Raw genomic sequence first — 17,771 nt, forward strand, 5'->3', positions numbered from 1 at the left:
CCTGCATAGGTATCTCAGACATTGTTAGGATTACTAGAGATCACGTTCCAAAGCCATTCATAAAGATCCTTTTGCAAACCAGAAGACTAAAGAAGCTCCACTGCTGTAGCCAGAAAAATGGTCTGTGCATTTGTCAAAAGTTAAAATATTGTTCTTAACCTCTTTGTAAAATAGGCTAAGTTTATAGGTTCCTGGCTAGGTAGGATCAACACTCCTGAGTCAGCTTCAAGAAGTGACAGAAGATGAATCTTTACCCATCATCCCTTATTATGAACAAGGGAAAAAATTCACTTTTTAAAAAATGTGGCAAAGTAGACAGAAGGAAAAGGCATGGGAAATAATAATACAGGCCTGAGTCCTCTATATCTGCTTAGAAAATCCTAGCTTTATTAAAAGATCTATTTGTTTAAAAAGTTGTCATCTTTAAGTCTTTCACCCACTTACTTATTGGGCAGTTGTTTCTTTGAGGATTTGTTGTTGGGTGGTTTAATTTTTTGAGTTCCAAGTATATTTTAGATATGAGACCCTTGTCCGTTGTATGGCTAGTAAAGATCTTCTCCCAATCCGTGGGCTTTCTATTGATCTTGCTAGCTATGTCATTTGCCCTGCAGAAGCTCTGCAACTTTATGCAATCCCATTTGTCCAACCTTTCTTTGATTTCTTGTGTTTCCGGGTCTCTATTCAGAAAATTTCGGCCTGAGCCAAGGAGACCCAGGGTTTCTCCTATTCCATCCTGGTTTCCCTTATTTGTAATATCTAGTATATGTATGAGTCAAGCGGAAAAGGTCAGATAATGTGATGTCAGGAAAATGAACCCTTAGATGTGTATTTTAATGTTTTTTTCTTTCATGCATGTGTTTCTAACACATTTATAAGTTTATCTCTTTGTTGCTTTGTATGTCCCTCCCCCACAGTATAACCCTTGCTTTCACTATATTTGATGTCAGTATAACTTGTGGAGGAGATGGGGAAAAACCAGTTGTTTAAGGATACAGGTGGACCTGTTGCAACAATGAGAAGTACAAGTTGTCATGTCCAAAACGAACTTTACAACGTTGGTGGGGGGGGCTGGGGGGGGGAGGAAGGAGAAGGATTGGGATTAGGGGGGGAAGGGGGAGGCTGGGAAGGGATGTGAAGGGTAAACAAAGGAGGAGGCTGCAATGCTTGGTAAGAAATGTACACATTATCCTGCCCATGTAACTGTAACTCCTCTGTACAGTATGTTCACAAATAAAATTAAATTAAATTAAAAAAAAAATAAAACAGCTAACTTGGCTAAAAAAAAAAAAAAAAAAAAAAAAGTTGTCATCTTGGTAAATTGTCCTGGGCTATTGTGTAAATTGTCTTTAAAACTAGTGGAGTCACAGCCTGCCAAACATATGCAATGTATCCTTACCAGTCTATGTAGGAATTTGCAGTCCAGCACGAGATGTGACAGCCCCTTGGAGCCACTGAGAGACCCTGCTGCTGCTGCTGCACATCCTAATGGGTAAAATTCAACAACAGCCTGACAGTTACCTGGAGGAAATCTACATCATCACTCAGATCACCTCCACCGTGGTAAAGGTAGACTGCACTCCTGACTGATTCCATCACCTGAAAATGCTTCCCGGTTGAAAGCTGCTACAACTAAGATCGTGTGGGATATTCTCTTGGTAATATGCAGTAATTCTCTATACTCCCACAGTAGATATTGGGAACAAGGATATCACTGGCTTGCCTTAGCCTTTGGATTCTAAAAGCCACACAAATACATTAGTTTTTATTCATCCTAACTTCAATTCAACTCATCTTTCTAAAAATAGTTTTTAGTTTCACCCATTACCTTGTCTTTATTGTAAACCTAACCCTAACCCTCACCGTAATCATACTCTAATCTTAATATTATTAGCAGTTTTCTATTTCACATTAATCCTAATTCTAACTCTACTTGTTATTCGAAGATTTACTTTGTTTGACCCTAAATTTTCCGTTTCCCTAATGCTTACACTAAGCCTAGCTGGAACTAAAACCTAACTTTCACCCTAATGATAATCCAATTCTAATGTTTAAGAAAAATACACTAGCTTTTAATCATTCTAATAAATACTCCAGTTTTCACTCTGGAAATGAGTTTCAGTTTGCCCTAATTCTCACAAATTTTCTGACTCTACCTCGAAAGTTATCTTGTTCCCTAACAGGAGCCATTATATTACTTTTCCTCACATTCTCTTACCAGGAAAAATACCGTTGTTTCCATTGATTCTGCCTTTTTCTGAACCACTGTATCTGAAAAGAGTTTCAGATTTACTTACCATCTAGTCCATTACTTAACGCTAACTCTCAACTTAAACCTGTCTGGAAAACTCTCATTAATCACTACAAGAATGATCACTGAGAAATAAATATAATGATAATGTTCTAGTTACTATTCAGCCTCATATATTTGCTTCTACTTGTTAGTGAACACAATTTTATACTAAAAGCTTTATTATTCGTAACAGTAAATATAATCAGAAGAAAATACTGACCCTAATCTTAATCCAAATTATATGACAATACTAACACTAACACAAGTACACTAGTTTTCACTCATCCTTCCAAACATAGGTTTCAATTTTTCCAATATCTTAGTCATTTTCTAACCCTAAACATAATCTTTCTTAACTGGAACATTGAGAATAACCATCAGCCTAATTGTGAGTAGATTCTAATATTAATAGCAATACTCTAGTTTACATTCATTCTAATTCTTACCAGGCTTATATTAAAATTTACCTTCAATTAGACCCTCATTTTTTTTTCTCCTTCACACTAAGCCTAACCATTGCTGGAATCCTAACTAACCATTACCTTGACACTAATCCTATCCCAATTCTAAAATTTATGAAAAATGCTCATTTTGTGCAATCCTAACTGAAATTCCATTGGTAATTCTTGAAATAAATTGTAGGTTTTCTGTAAACCCTAAAGATTTTTCACTCTTAACTCTGAATGTATTTTGTTCCATAACAGGCATCATTATACCCATTGATCTCAAATCTTGATTTTATGAAATACATTGTACTTCCATTATCCCAGGTTTTCCTGAATTCCTAGAACCTAAAAAAAGGTTCAGCTTTACTTAATATTTAACATTTCTTTTTTTATTTTTTCCTTTTTGTCGGTCGTGGGGCTTGCACTCTGGGCCAGGGCATAATCCCTGAGTTCTTTAGCCCAAGGTGTGCATTTAACCAATTGAGCCACAGCACCGCTTTTATGTTTTATAGTGGTTAATTTGAGATAAAAGTCTCATGGACTTTCCTGCCTGGGCTACCTTTGAACTGCGATCCTCAGAAAATAGCTTCCTGAGTAGCTAGGATAATAGGCCTGAGCCACTAGTTTAACCCATTTCTTTACTCTATCCTCAACTCCAGTTAACCAGAAACCTAATCTAAATCACATTCTGATTTAACACCAAATGGTTAATGTAAGGAAAATTGTCTAGATTCTATTCAATCACACATTTTTTGGCTTCTAATTCTAATTGGAAAACTGAAATTCACCTTAAAGCTTATCCTTCCCTAACCCTAACCGGAACAAAAATGTATCTCACACTTTAAACCAAATTATATCTGAATGTTTAAAGTAACACAGACTGGTTTTCATTCATTCTTCTTAAAATATGTGGCAGTTTTACACAATGTCTTACATGTTTTTCTCATCTTAACCCCATTCTAACTGGCACACCTTTCCTAATCCTAAACCTACGTATAACCGAATCATCATGTTAGTAGCAAGCCACTTTTTTCATATTTATCCTAACTCTTGCTCAGCGTGTAGGTCTAACTTTTACTTGCATTTTGAACATAAATTTTTAACTGTTTTTCTATGTCCTGTCAGGTTTTATTTTACATTATTTTTAAAATTTTTATTTTGTTGAAAAGATGCTTTAAAGAGGGATTAGTTACATATATAAGGTAAGGAATACGTTTCTTGTTGAGCATTGTTACCCCTTTCTTTCTTGTTCTCTCACTATCCCATCCCTCCCCACTTCTCATACCTTTCCCTTCCCATGGTATAAACTTCATTTTCAACATAGTGTCTTGTGAGTATCATTGTTGCAATGGTTCATCCTGTGATGAACTTAAATTTTCTATTTCTCTAATCCTAATTCTAATTCTGTCAGAGATCCTAACCCTAAAAATAATAATAATGATAGCTCAATTCAAAAGTTAACAAAAGATATTCAGGTTTTTATTTATTCTATTAATTCACTGTACATCTTGAATTAACTTGCAGTTTAGCTTAAATCTTCCAAATTAGTTTATATGTGCATATATAAAGATGTAATTTTATGTGAAAAACAGAAGATCTTTGGAGGAAGGAGTAATGAGAAAGAAATAGAGGGAGTATAATCAAATACCGTTAAAGATCTTATGGAATTGTCACTTCTGACAATTAATATCTATTAACAAAATAACTAAAAATTAATAAAGAACACACTGCCTTCTAATGTTCTTTAAGAGAGCCATGATCTATCTTCTGAAAAAAAAAAAAACTCGTGTTAGATAAACTTTGTCCATGCATAATTTATATTGTTTGCCAATTATTTAACTTAATGAATAAAAATTTATCAAATAAGATTCCATGACAAAAATATAAAACGGTTACTTAGCAATTGTTTGAGAAAAAGTTATTGTCATGAGTTTTAAGAAACGGAATTGCTATTTCCCTACAAAGCAATGACTTAGGTTTACTAATCTAGTATTTGTAGTAAGTTTAGAGAACATAATTGGCATGAAAAACAACTAACTGTACATCTTGTTTCTTGAATGAGTGATATTTTAAACATTGTCTTTTATTCAAATAAATACTTAGGTTTACATTTCAAAATAAGTTCAATTTTATCTCCTTTCAGAACAAGTACTTACCCTGCAATTAAATGTACTAGCATATTCAGGTATTTAGAAGCTAAATTTTCTATGTTTTACATGTAGCTCTACATATTCAGGATGACATGATTTTTTTATTCATAAATGTCTAACGTCAGATTTTTGCTTCATCAATAAAAATTGGCTCATGAGGTTGTAGTGAAGGCTCCAGTAACCAGAGTGGTCAACACCATTTCCTGAATTCTAAATTTTAAATCAAATCATTTTTAAGCTTTGATAATATCATTTATTGTCTCTTCAGAGCAATTAATCTAAAACAAATACTACTTTTAAACATTTCACTCACATTGTAAAGAATATTAACATAGGACAAAAAGAGACTAATTATTCCAGACTCATCATATTTGGTGATCTTAGTGTGAAGAATGCAGAGAGTAGAAGGTCCTTATACTCAATAAATAGTTTTGGTTAAATTAAGTCATATATCTGGATTTCTAATTTGGAGGTTAATCACATGGAAACAGGAAAACAATAAAAAAAGTACTTTGGAATCAACAGAAAAGGATATTTGTGCATGTACCACAGTTGCTTTATTTGTTTGTAGGTGAACACTGGACTTCGATTTCTATCTTAGCTGTTGCTGTGAATAATGTGAATAACAATGAATTACAGATATATTTATGAGTTACCCAGAGAGAAATAATCACACGATTGGTGGGACAGATGATATTTCAACTTTGGATTTCTTTAGAAAACTGCATACTACTTTCTACAACGAGAACACTAACCTGTATTTTGACCAAGAGTGTTGAAAATTTCCTTTTCTCCACACTGTCGCCAGCCAACATTATTACATTTTGAGTTTTTTTAAAGGGCAGGTTTTTACTGTGTGCAGTACCCCAGACTGGCCTTAAACTCAAATCCTTTTACTCTACCCTCCAATCACTTGGAATTACCAGCCTTTACCTCCACACCTGGTTCCTTGGATATTTTTTATAAGAGTTATATTAGTTAAGAAGTAGCATCAAAGTAATTTTGAATTGCATTTCTCTAATGACTTCTGCTCACAAAGCATTAAGCTAGCACAGAAGTTGCATTAAATACAAATTTGTAAATCCGCAGGCAATTTTCAGGGCTTTTTGGAAAACATGTCTATTCAGAACTTTTGTCCATTTTTAATCAAGTTTCTTGTTAATCTCATCTTTAATCTCTCTATAGAAAATCAATAATTAATTCAAGGTAGTAGAAAGGAAAAAAATTAAGCAGCTCCTAAAATTTTTAAATTTTTAATAACATGATATTGCTTAAATCATTTTCTGTTAACGCTTGAGACTATGTAACTCAATTTAGTTAGACCTTTTACAAGGCTTTATATATTTTATTTATTTTACTTTGATTGTTCTTTCCAAAGCCTGTACGGCTAATTTCACTTGCTTTCTTTCAGTCTCATGTAGTTCAGATTTCAAACTGAAGAATAAATGGAAGGAAGCAAACAAAAAATACAGTTCCCCTCATCTGATGATGCCTCTACAAGAATGAGGAAAGTGTTCATCCTTCTAAGGACCTATGATAAAATATCAAAAAGACATTTTATTCTTCTAGATCTTCCTTATCATTGCTATGTAACTTAAATGAAGTAAAACACAGTATACTGCTCCGATACTTTTATGTTTTTTCAAGTTTGCACATTTTTATATGGCTTTCACCTCAGTCTACAACATTCCTTCGTTGTTCTGTCTCTGATATTTTTACACTATCACGACATAAGATAACCAGTTTGATTTACAGCATGAGAAGTTATCCACCTGGCTTCCTTGGAAGCTGAGCATGGTCAATAGATATTACTTCTGGTTGCTAACACTACATGTAATGATTTCTGTACTACTTATCATATTCTATTTAGTATTTAAAAAAGAATGCTGGCTAAACTCAAAGGTCATTCATAGGTTTATGTTAAGTGTTTCACAACTTTTATTCTCTTACTTCTTAAGATAACATTTGGTATAATGCTAATGTTATTACCATTGTAGTGTTGGGAAAAATTGTAGTAAAAAACTGTAAGTGCATGGCCCAAAGATACACACAGTGAGGAAGGAAATGAGTCAAAGTTTCCAAAAGTCTTTCAGCAATACCAAAAAGGTGGGTAAAATCTCTCCATTCTCTTATACTCTCAATTCAATATTCATATTGTCCAAGAAATAATAGCATAGCAAATATTTCCCATGGTGATTGTTTTCTGTCACATTTTGTCTTCAACACAGAGTGTGTTGGTGACCTTAGGTTATCATGCACAGAGCTGAGCTTACAAATTGAGGTCCGAAGACAGCCAAATTTCTTCTGTCCCACAGTTCCAGTTTCTTTTTTAAAAAGTACTAAAACTTTTAAATATCATCACTTACTATCTTTTAACAATCCCCAAACGAATTAAATTGACATATAATCACTCAAAAGGCTTTCAAATTCGGTGATGATAAAACAGGCCCCCATGAAATAAATTTTCTTTTACTTTTAAAATTGTTCTAAAAGCCTTGTGCTGGCTGGTCTCACCTATAATCCTATCTACTCTGAATATTTGCTCAGGAGACTGAGATCTGTGGATAACACTTGGGAGCCAATCAGGACCAAAAATAAAACTTCATGAAATTATTTTTCAAAATGTTTAATGAACTAGCAAAGAGCCAAGAATTGCTTATATCGTAGCTTATATCGTAGCTCACCAATCTAGATAGGAAAGGCCTAGTAAGGCCTTGAAGCCCTGATTTAAATTCTGAGCATTCCAATATACATGCAAGGTGTTTGTTCTCATGCACGTGCGTGTATGCTTGCGCGCTGCCGCACTCACACACACACATTTATTCAAATTACCTTCATATCAGTGTTCTGAATTAATTTCTTTATTAACAATATTATATGGGTAAAATAGAGGAAATAAATTCTTCCACCTAAGAACATTTTTATATGTTTTTTTATGGTAATAATACTGTGCAGAGGGGTCACATTTACATGAACATGGAAACTAGTAAGTTTCCTAACAAGCATTGTTACCTCCTCCTTTATATTTCCCCTACCATCCCTTCCCTCCCACCTCCACAAGTAAACTCCCCTCCCCCTTCCTTCCTCCGCCTAAATTGTAAAGTTCATTTTTCAACATAGTGTCTTGTGCATCTCATTGTTACAATGGGTCAACCTGTATCGCTATTTGAGCATTTTTTCCCTTCCCCTCCCCAAATTAGAGAAGCATACATACAAGATGTAAGTGTACCAACTTCAAATACAGAGAAAACAGAGGTTATAGTGTGGGGAGAAACATACAAAAAACAAAAAAAATGACATCACACATTATAAGTACGTTAGAAACAATAGCAAGAAACAAAAACCCACTTGTGTCCCTATCATGGGGTTCAATTTCTTTAACATCATCTTATCTGGTTATATGCACATATCTTTTGAACTTTTCTGCTTATCCCAGACATACATTCGTTATTGAAAATAAGGGAAATCATGGGACCTATATTTCTTTGGACTTGGCTTACTTCACTCAATAAATTTTTTCCAAGTCTTTCCATTTCCTAACAAATTGGGCGATATCATTCTTTCTGATGGAGGCAAAGAATTCCATTGTGTATATATAACACATTTTCTTGATCCATTCATCTAATGGGGGCATCTGTGTTGGTTCCATATCTTAGCTATCGTAAATAATGTTGCAATAACCATAGTTGTGCTGGTAGTTTTAGTATGGTCTTTTTTATGATCATTTGGATGAATCCCCAAAAGTGGGATTACTGTGTTATAGGGGAGTTTTATGTGGAGTCTTCTGAGGCACCTCCATACTGCTTTCCAAAGTAGTTGAACAAGTTTACACTCCCACCAAGAATGCAGTACCGTTCCCTTGTGGCCACATATGTTTCAGCATCTGTTGCTGTAAATATATGGAACGCTCCAAGACTTTGCATGTCATCCTTGCGCAGGGTGCATGCTAATCTTCTCTGTATCGTTCCAATGTTAGGGTATGTGATGCTAAATTGAGCACAGAACAGTTTTTATATATAAAGTATAATTTTTAATTGATTTTATTAAGCTAGGCAATTCAACCAAAAGTAAGTTCAAAAGAATTGTTGTGAAATTATAGAATCATGTATTTCTTACATAAGCACACAATTAAGAATAAAATCAAGATAGACATGCCAAAAACAAAATAATTCCAGATATTTGTAGTTCAAGAGATATGTAGGAGGAGAAATTCAATTATTCTATACAAGGCACCTGTCAAAATGAACATTGCAGCAAGTGTTAAGGTTTGTTAAAAGTTTTAATGTTTTAAATATGCTTAATTTTGGGATTTTGCTTATATATGCCAAAAATAGGACTGTTTGGCAGGTATAAAACTTTTCTGTAAAGTATTTAAGATTTATGATAGCAGACATTAAGTACTAAGTATGTACATTTCAGAGTTTATGGAAACTTTATTAATGAGAAGTTGCAGTCTTTGTGTAAAGGAGCAGAGTGAAGAGTTACGACTTAAACTACACAGTTTCTGTTAAAAGTTTAGTGATTCCTTACTTTATTTGTTAGCAAGGAATAAATGATGATATAAGCCATAATGTACACATGTATGTTACTATTCACACACATACATATTCTCATGTATACATGCACCCATGGAGAAAGACACATAATTACAGCCAACACAAGTTTCACCAGTTGTTGAATATGCCTTAAAAGGAATAATTGGAACAATATATGTTGAAGATGTATTTGTCCCTAAGAGTTCATTTTCCACTCTTCTTATCTCTTAAAACTGGTAGTTTTAGAGAGATTTGACTTTCAAAATGCAGTACAAGTGATAGCAAGTCACTTGGAAACCTCAGTAAGTATAAGTCTTATGGTATCTCCCTGCTCCTCACGGAATGCTTACTCTTGTAGACATTCTCAACAACCAAAGTAGCAGGAGAATACCCTGGTAAAGAGTAAAGTTATAAGGCTTTAAATGGCATCCTTACCTGAGCTCTTTTTCCAACAACCAGCATGAATTCCTAGGCAGATGAGTGAGTCCTCAGAAAACTGGACTCTACATATACATTTAACTAACCCATGTGAAAATTCCTAGGTGAGAAATGCTGACTGAGGTCTTGCTGATTTCCTGGCGAAGAAAATAAGAAAAAAAGAAAGTATTTTTAATGTTTTAATGTTTAAGAATAATTTGTAACCTGTCAATAAATGTGTAGAACACAAATACCAACTGACAAAAAAATGATGGCATTTCATTTATGTGCTCTTGGACTTGGGCAGTGATTTTAGATGTGTCTACACAAGTAGAATCAGCATAAATCAAGCGAGCATTTCTTCATTTAAGATATAAGTAAAGGATACTGGTTGACCCATTGTAACAACGAAATATACAAGACATTCTAACAGAGGATGGGTGAAGGGGGGAGGTGGAGAGGTGTGAAGGGAAGGGATGGTAGGGGAAAAACAAAGGAGGGAGTAACAATGCTCAATAAGAAATGTACTCATTACCTTACTTATGTAAATGTAACCCCTCTGTACAGTATTTATAATAAAAATATATGTTAAAAAGATACAAGGAAAACTTCTGTACTTTTATGAAGTTGTATTTGTCACTCAATATAAGTAAGGTATTGGTTTTAGGACCACAGGCTTATTACTTTGGATTCTCAAAATCTCTACATGAACACAGTATATTATTTACATCAGAATCTGTCCACAATCTAGCGCAGTATAATTGTTATGAGAATTTTTACTACATTCCATATTTGTAATGAAAAATAAAAGTATATGCAATATAAACAGATACAAATTTTTTCACATAAATTTTGTATGCAGTTTGTGGATGGAATTTGGAGAGCAATTTTGAAAAGCACAAATTTCATCAAAAAGACCAGTCTGAAAATTGTAACAAGGAGCTAATACAGCATCATTGAATAGTATGGAACTCCAAGGAGAAGTATTTGAATTGAGACAATATCAGAAAGTGTAACAACCCAAGGTCTTTTTAGAAATGCAGCTGCTAGATTTCTCATGTAGAGCTTTCATAACAGTTTGTGAAGCACAAATTAGAACCTCACTGAAGTGTAGATGGTTTTCTCTCAAATTTCTGTCATGATCAGTCATTATTAATCAACATATAGCTAATCTTGAATAATCTTCTAATAAAATGTTGATGGAGTGTTTATATGCAAAAACCTCAGAAGGCTAACTTTTTCAATTAGGACAGTCTGTATTCTATGATCCAGCCGAGAGAAAACTAGGTAAGCATCCATTTACAACCTTCTGAATAATTCTGATTCTGCCCACATCACTTATCTATCCATACCTGTGCACGAGTGAAACAATTTTAAAAGAATTTTTCATTTAAAATTTAAATTTTTGGTTCCGGGAAGATAGCAAAGGAGAAGCTGGAAGCTTAACTAAGCCAAAGAATCACACCAAATGTGCCATCACAGTACAGAGTTAGGCCAGAGAGGGAAAATCCAGGCAAGTAGACAAATCTGAGCACTTGCCAGCGGCCATGGTTGCAGCTATGGGGGGGGGGGGCGGTGGTGGCCGTAACCACCATACCTGCAACACAGAGAGTCTAGGACAAAGGTGCCAGATGCAGCAGGTGAGAGGATTCTACTCAACACCAGCAAGAACTGACAAGGAGCAGACATCTTCATCCTTCATATCGCAGATCAGAGATCACCCAGGAACCAGACTCCTGTGTGAGTAGAAGCCTGATTTCCTCACTCCTTCTCAGGGAGCAGAGAAGGGAACGCCACCTCTCCCTGCCCACTACCGGAGATCTCCATCTTTGATACTGGCAAAGGCCTGGCTGAGCAGCTAGCTCCAACTCAGTCCTTGGATGAAAACAAACAGTCATTTAACAGGTCACAGGAACCTAACCTGACCTGCCAGGCTCAGCTCCACTCAGGGAAAATTCACCCATCCCGGGCCTGCACCAGCCCCAGGAGTGGCTTTCTTCATTGACTAAACAGAGCCAGAGGCTGATCCTCCCTAGACAATCAATTGAAATTCAGTAACAATAAACCCTGAGAACGGCTGCTGGCTAGGCTCTGTGACTGCCTCAGAAGCTAGGCCTCAGGGAAAAGCTACTGTTTGCTGAAAGGCCTCAACTCTACCCAGAACCTAGCCCCATCACAGCATCTCCAAACTAGAAGAAACAGCCATCTTTTGTGATACTCAAAGCAGATCTCCCTCCCATTGAACTAGCCTGGGAGGAGGATGACAAAATCCTGGGTAAATCAAAGCATTTTTCTGCCTGCTCAAACAAACTGACTTAAAAAAAAAACCAAGATACAGGAAAATCAAATACCACAAGCAGACCAGAGACTCCAACAAGAGACTGGTTATGGACACAAGGGAGATACAGGATCTTCCCTTCTCATCCCCAAAAAGCAAAGAGCTCTTTTATGTCACCTTTTATTAAAATTGTTTTAACATTTTTAATTTTTAACTTTAAAAATTGTTTTCTATTAACTTTTTTCTTCCTCTTATAATTTTTATTTTACAGGTATACGTGTGTGTGTGTGTGTGTGTGTGTGTGTGTGTGTGTGTGTGCTTTTTTTCCATTTTTGTTTAGCACTACTGACCTTTTGCTCCTTTTTTCCTTTCTTTCTCATTCTTTTCACTTTTTTTCTCTTTCGTTCTTCTTTGCGTGATTTAGTCGCATTTCTGCTCATTCTCAGATATACCTGTAGTCGATTATTAGACCTTATCCCCGATTGTATACACACTTAATCCAGAAATTTATTAATGAATTCAAAACCTCTTAGACTTAACTTGTTTAATAGCTGTACTACCTCTATATACCTATATAAAATTTTAAGCATTTTTATTTTTTATTTTTTGGCGTCTCCTTTCTATTCCTTCCCTTCTCTTATCATGTTCCCATCCTTCTCTGAATATTAAGTTCTTAATCTGCATAATTTTAAGTGTTTCACTTTTTAATTTTTATTTTACTATTTTTCCTTGTCTTTTTTTTCTCTTTCTTTTTTCCCCATTGTCTATTATCATTCTATCGAATCTATTTCCTGCTTTGAGATTAGGACTAAGTTAGCTCTCCCTCTATCTTTCCACATCCCTCTATTCCTATTTATACCCACATCTCTCACTAAACCTAATAATTTCTTGTTTGCCAAATTCTTCTTTGCGGTTCATAGCCTATTAATACATAGTTGGTTGATGTTGAAAATGTATCTGTTGAACTAGATTATATCTGCAGGCTTTTGTAATATTTATTTATTTATTTTTATTGTGAAAATACTGTACAGAGCGGTTACAATTACATGGGCAAAATATTTGCTGCCTTCAGGAGTCACACCTTGCCCATAAAAACAAACACATTTTCAATGTTAAAGGCTGGAACAAAATCTACCAAGCAAATGGCTCCCATAAACAGGCTGGAGTTGCAATCCTAATATCAGATAAAATAGACTTCAAATTAAAATTTGTGAGAAGAGATAAAGAAAGTCGCTACATACTAATCAAGGGATCTCTTCTTCAGGAGGATCTGCAGGCTTTTGACTGTGCAACTACAGACTTTGTTGATGCTTCCCTTAAGATAGTTTTCAAGCACAAAATTGGTGTTACTCTCATGCCAAATGGGCAGAATAAGCTGGAAAAACACAAGAAAAATGGCAAGTCCGGGTATCTCAACTCCCACTCATGATAATCAGTGGACAGAACAGATAATGAATAATCCAGAGGAGAGCTTCCAAAAAGATCTAAAAACACTAATATTAATCATGGTAAATAAAAAGATTGAAAACCTTCAAAGGACTCTGTGTGAGCATGATATATAGAGAGAGGAGGCAAACAAATGTCAAAACAGGAAGCTCATAGGTGTGAGGAAGCTACTCAAAGATAGATAAAAGAATTGCATGAGCAGCTTGTGAACACTCAAAGAGAAATAAAGGAATTGTGTGAGTAGGCTGAGATTAGTCAAAGAGAACTACAGGAATTGCATGAACGTGAGGAAGCTGATCAAAGAGTAATACAGGAATTTCAAGAGCGGGATGAGCATAGACAAAGATCACTAGAGGCATTCATGGAATCCATATACAGAGAGCTGAAAGAAGTCAGGGAGTCCACAAAGGGAATGCTGAATGGATCCCAACAGAAGTAATGGGAGTCCAAGGAAACCATAACTAATCAACCAAGTGATTTGAGAATAAACACTTGACACTAAATTAAGGAAGTAAAGAATTTCATACAAGATCTAAAACAAAGATCCAACAAAGAATTAGAAGCCATAGAAACCGACCAACTAGAAGGAAAAGAAAAAAAAATAGAAAGTCTCGATAGTAGGATAGGTCATGCAGAAGATTGAAGCCTGAGGATTGAAGACAGCCTAGATATTATAGAGAAAGAATATACAACCATCAAAGACAAATCCAAGAAATATGATAGATCTATTCAACATTCAAGCCTTGGAAGACCCCACTAGAAGGCCTAATCTGAGGATAATGGGTGTAGAGGAGCACCTAGAGCCAGAAGTCAATGGTCTACGAAATTTGTTTAACAGGATCCTAGCAGAGAACTTCCCAAACATGCAGAAAGATAGGTCTATTCAGATACAAGAAGCTTTTAGAACTCCCAATAGACTAGACCAGAAGAGGATATCCCATTGTCACATTATAATACTCACAGGATCAATTCAGAACAAGGAAAAGATCCTTAAAGTTGTCTTGGAGCAAAGATCAAACACCTATAAAGGGAAACCAACTAGAATCACCTCAGATTTCTCAGCAGAAACAATCAAAGCAAGAAGAGCCTAGAATGATGTAATCTATGCCCTAAAGACAAACAACTATCAACCAAGAATACTTTACCCAGCTATACTCTCCTTAATAATCGGAGGTCAAATAAAACCCTTCCATAGCAAAGAAAAATTGAAACAATATATCTCCACCAAACCAGCCCTACAAAAGAATCTTAAAGATGTCCTACACAGAGAAAACCAACAAGACCACAATAAAGGCCAAGAAATATCACCCAAACTGAGAATCCAAGAACCATAGGAAGAACACAGTTGCCACAGCCCTGAAGTAGTTGGATAAAATGGCAGGAACTCCCAAATACCTCTCAGTTCTATCTCTCAACATTAACGGACTTAACTCACCAATTGAGCGACAGTCTGTCTACTTGGATTAAAAAGCAAGATCCTTTTATCTGCTGGCTTCAGGAGTCACATCTTGCCCACAAAAACAAACACATTTTCAAATTTAAAGGCTTAAACAAAATCTACCAAGCAAACGGCTCCCATAAACAGGACGGAGTTGCAATCCTAATATCAGATAAAATAGACTTTTAATTAAAATTAGTGAAAAGGTCGGTACATACTAATTAAGGGATCACTCCTTCAGGAGGATATTACAATTCTAAATATCTATTTGCCAAACAGCAGAGCACCCTAATTCATCCAAGAACCTCTACTTTCCCTCAAATCCCACATAGATCCATAAACATTAATTGTTGGGGACTTTAACACACAACTTTCCCCACTAGATAAATGAACTTCACAAAAACTCAACAGAGAAACCGCAGATATAAACAACTGCACAGACCAATAGATTTAACACACATCTACTGAATATTTCACCCAGCAGCATTAGAGAATACATTTTTCTCAGCAGCACATGGAACATTTTCCAAAATAGACCACATTTTAGGCCACAAAGCAAACGTCCAAATTCAGAAACATTGAAGTTATACCTTGCATTCTCTCAGACCACAAGGGAATATATTTAGAACTCAACACCAAAAGCAACCAAAGAAAGTCATGTAACACATTGGATCCTGAACAACACACTGCTGAATCATGAGTGGGTCATGGAAGAGATTAGAAAGGAAATTCAAATGTTCATGATATTCAACAAAACTGAACACACCAATTACTAGCTCCTCTGGGACACAGCAAACACAGTATTCAGAGGCAAGTTTATAGCTCTGTGCTCCTATATCAACAAATTGGAGAGATCTGAAAACAACAATTTAATGAGACATCTGAACCTCCTTGAAAAAAAGCATCAAGATAAACCCCAATCCCGTAGACAGAAAGAAATAATTAAAATTAAATCAGAATTAAATTAATTAGAATGCAAATAAAAACTATAGAAAGAATCAACAAAACTAAGAGTTGGTTCTTTGAAAAAATTAACAAAATTGACAGACCCTTAGCAAATCTTATCAGAAAAAGAAGAGAACACACCCAAATAAAGTCAGAGATGAGAATGGAAACATCCTCACAGAAACAACTAATATTCAGAACATTATAAGGGAATGCTTCTAAAACCTGTATACTAATAAGTTTGAGAACTTGGCAGAAATGGACCTTATTCTAGAAAATACTGACATGCCGAAACTAAGCCAAGATGAGTCAAACTATCTTAAAAGGCCTATATCAAGCACTGAAACAGAAAGAGCAATAAGAGACCTCCAATCTCAGAAAAGCCCAGACCAAAAGGTTTTACAGAGGAATTCTATTAAGCCTTCAAAGCAGACATCACACCAATACTCCTCCAACTCTTCAATGAAACTGAAAAAGAAAGCTCACTACTGAAATTATTCTATGAGGCCATCATAACACACATCCCAAAACCAGGAAGGGACTCATCAAGGAAAGAGAAATATAGATCCATTTCTTTGATGAACTTTGATGCAAAACTTCTCAACAAAATTTTGGCCAATCGACTTCAACAATTCATCCAAAAAATCATACACCACGATCAAACAGGATTCATTTCAGGGATGCAAAGCTGGTTTAAGATACACAAATCAAATAATATAATTTATCACATCCACAGAAGCAAGGATAAGAACCACATGGTTATCTCAATAGATGCAGAAAAAGCAATTGACAAGATCCAACATCCCTTTTTATGAAGTTTCTGGAAAAATGAGGAATCCATGGAACATTCCTCAATACATTAAAGGTTTTATATGACAAACCTATAGCCAGCATTATACTTAATGGTAAAAAACTAAAGCTATTTCCTCTTAACTCAGGAATGAGACAGGATGCCCACTCTCTCCACTTCTCTTCAATCTAGTATTGGAATGCCTAAATACAGTAATAAGACTAGATGCAAGTATAAGAAGGATCCTAATAGGGAAAGAAGAAGTAAAACTCTCCCTTTTTGCAGATGACATGATCTTGTATTTAAAGAATTGCACAGAGTCCACTCCAAAATTACTCAAGCTGATTCAAAACTCTGGCAAAGTATCATGGTATAAAATTAACCCTCAAAAATCGATGGATTTTTCTGTATGCCAACAATAAGAAAAGTGTGGCTGAAATTAGGAAAGCAACTCCATTTGTAATAGCCCCACAAAAAATAAAATACCTAGGATTTAACTTAACCAAAAAAGTGAAGGACCTCTATGATGAAAACTTTAAAAAACTGAAAAAGGAAATCAAAACTGAACTTAGAAAGTGGCAAAAACTCCCATGCTCCTGGATTGGGAAAGATCAACATAGTGAAAAAGGCAATACTTCCCAAGGCTATCTACAAATTCAATGCGATATCTATCAAGATTCTAACCTCATTCTTCAAGGAAATAGAAGAGGCAATCAAAAAATTCATATGGAACAATAAAAGACCCTGAATAGCAAAAATGATCCTTAACAGAAAGAACAGAGCTGGAAGAATATCAATACCAAATTCAAATTCAACCTCAAAGCCATAGTAATCAAAACAGTTTGGTACTGACACAAGAACAGACCTCAGGACCAATGGAATAGAATTGAAACCCAGAAATGAACCTACAGACCAATAGCCATCTAATCTTCTGTAAGGGAGTTAAAAAATAGAATGGAAGAAAGACAGCCTCTTCAGGAAATGGTGCTGGCAAAATTGGTTAACAACTTGTAGAACACTAAAGCTAGATCCTTAT

At 35.2% G+C, this 17,771-nt stretch overlaps 1 non-coding gene across 1 annotated transcript; it reads right to left on the reverse strand.

Moving 5' to 3' along the window:
• Positions 1 to 8,779: 8,779 nt before the first annotated feature.
• Positions 8,780 to 8,886, reverse strand: LOC122100492. Its single transcript, XR_006146177.1, has one exon. It is a non-coding gene; the product is annotated as a U6 spliceosomal RNA (small nuclear RNA).
• Between the last annotated feature and the right edge of the window lie 8,885 nt (positions 8,887 to 17,771).

Source organism: Dipodomys spectabilis, unplaced genomic scaffold (genome assembly GCF_019054845.1).
Source record: "Dipodomys spectabilis isolate Male_0828 unplaced genomic scaffold, ASM1905484v1 ptg000579l, whole genome shotgun sequence".
NCBI classification, from domain to species: Eukaryota; Metazoa; Chordata; class Mammalia; order Rodentia; family Heteromyidae; genus Dipodomys; species Dipodomys spectabilis.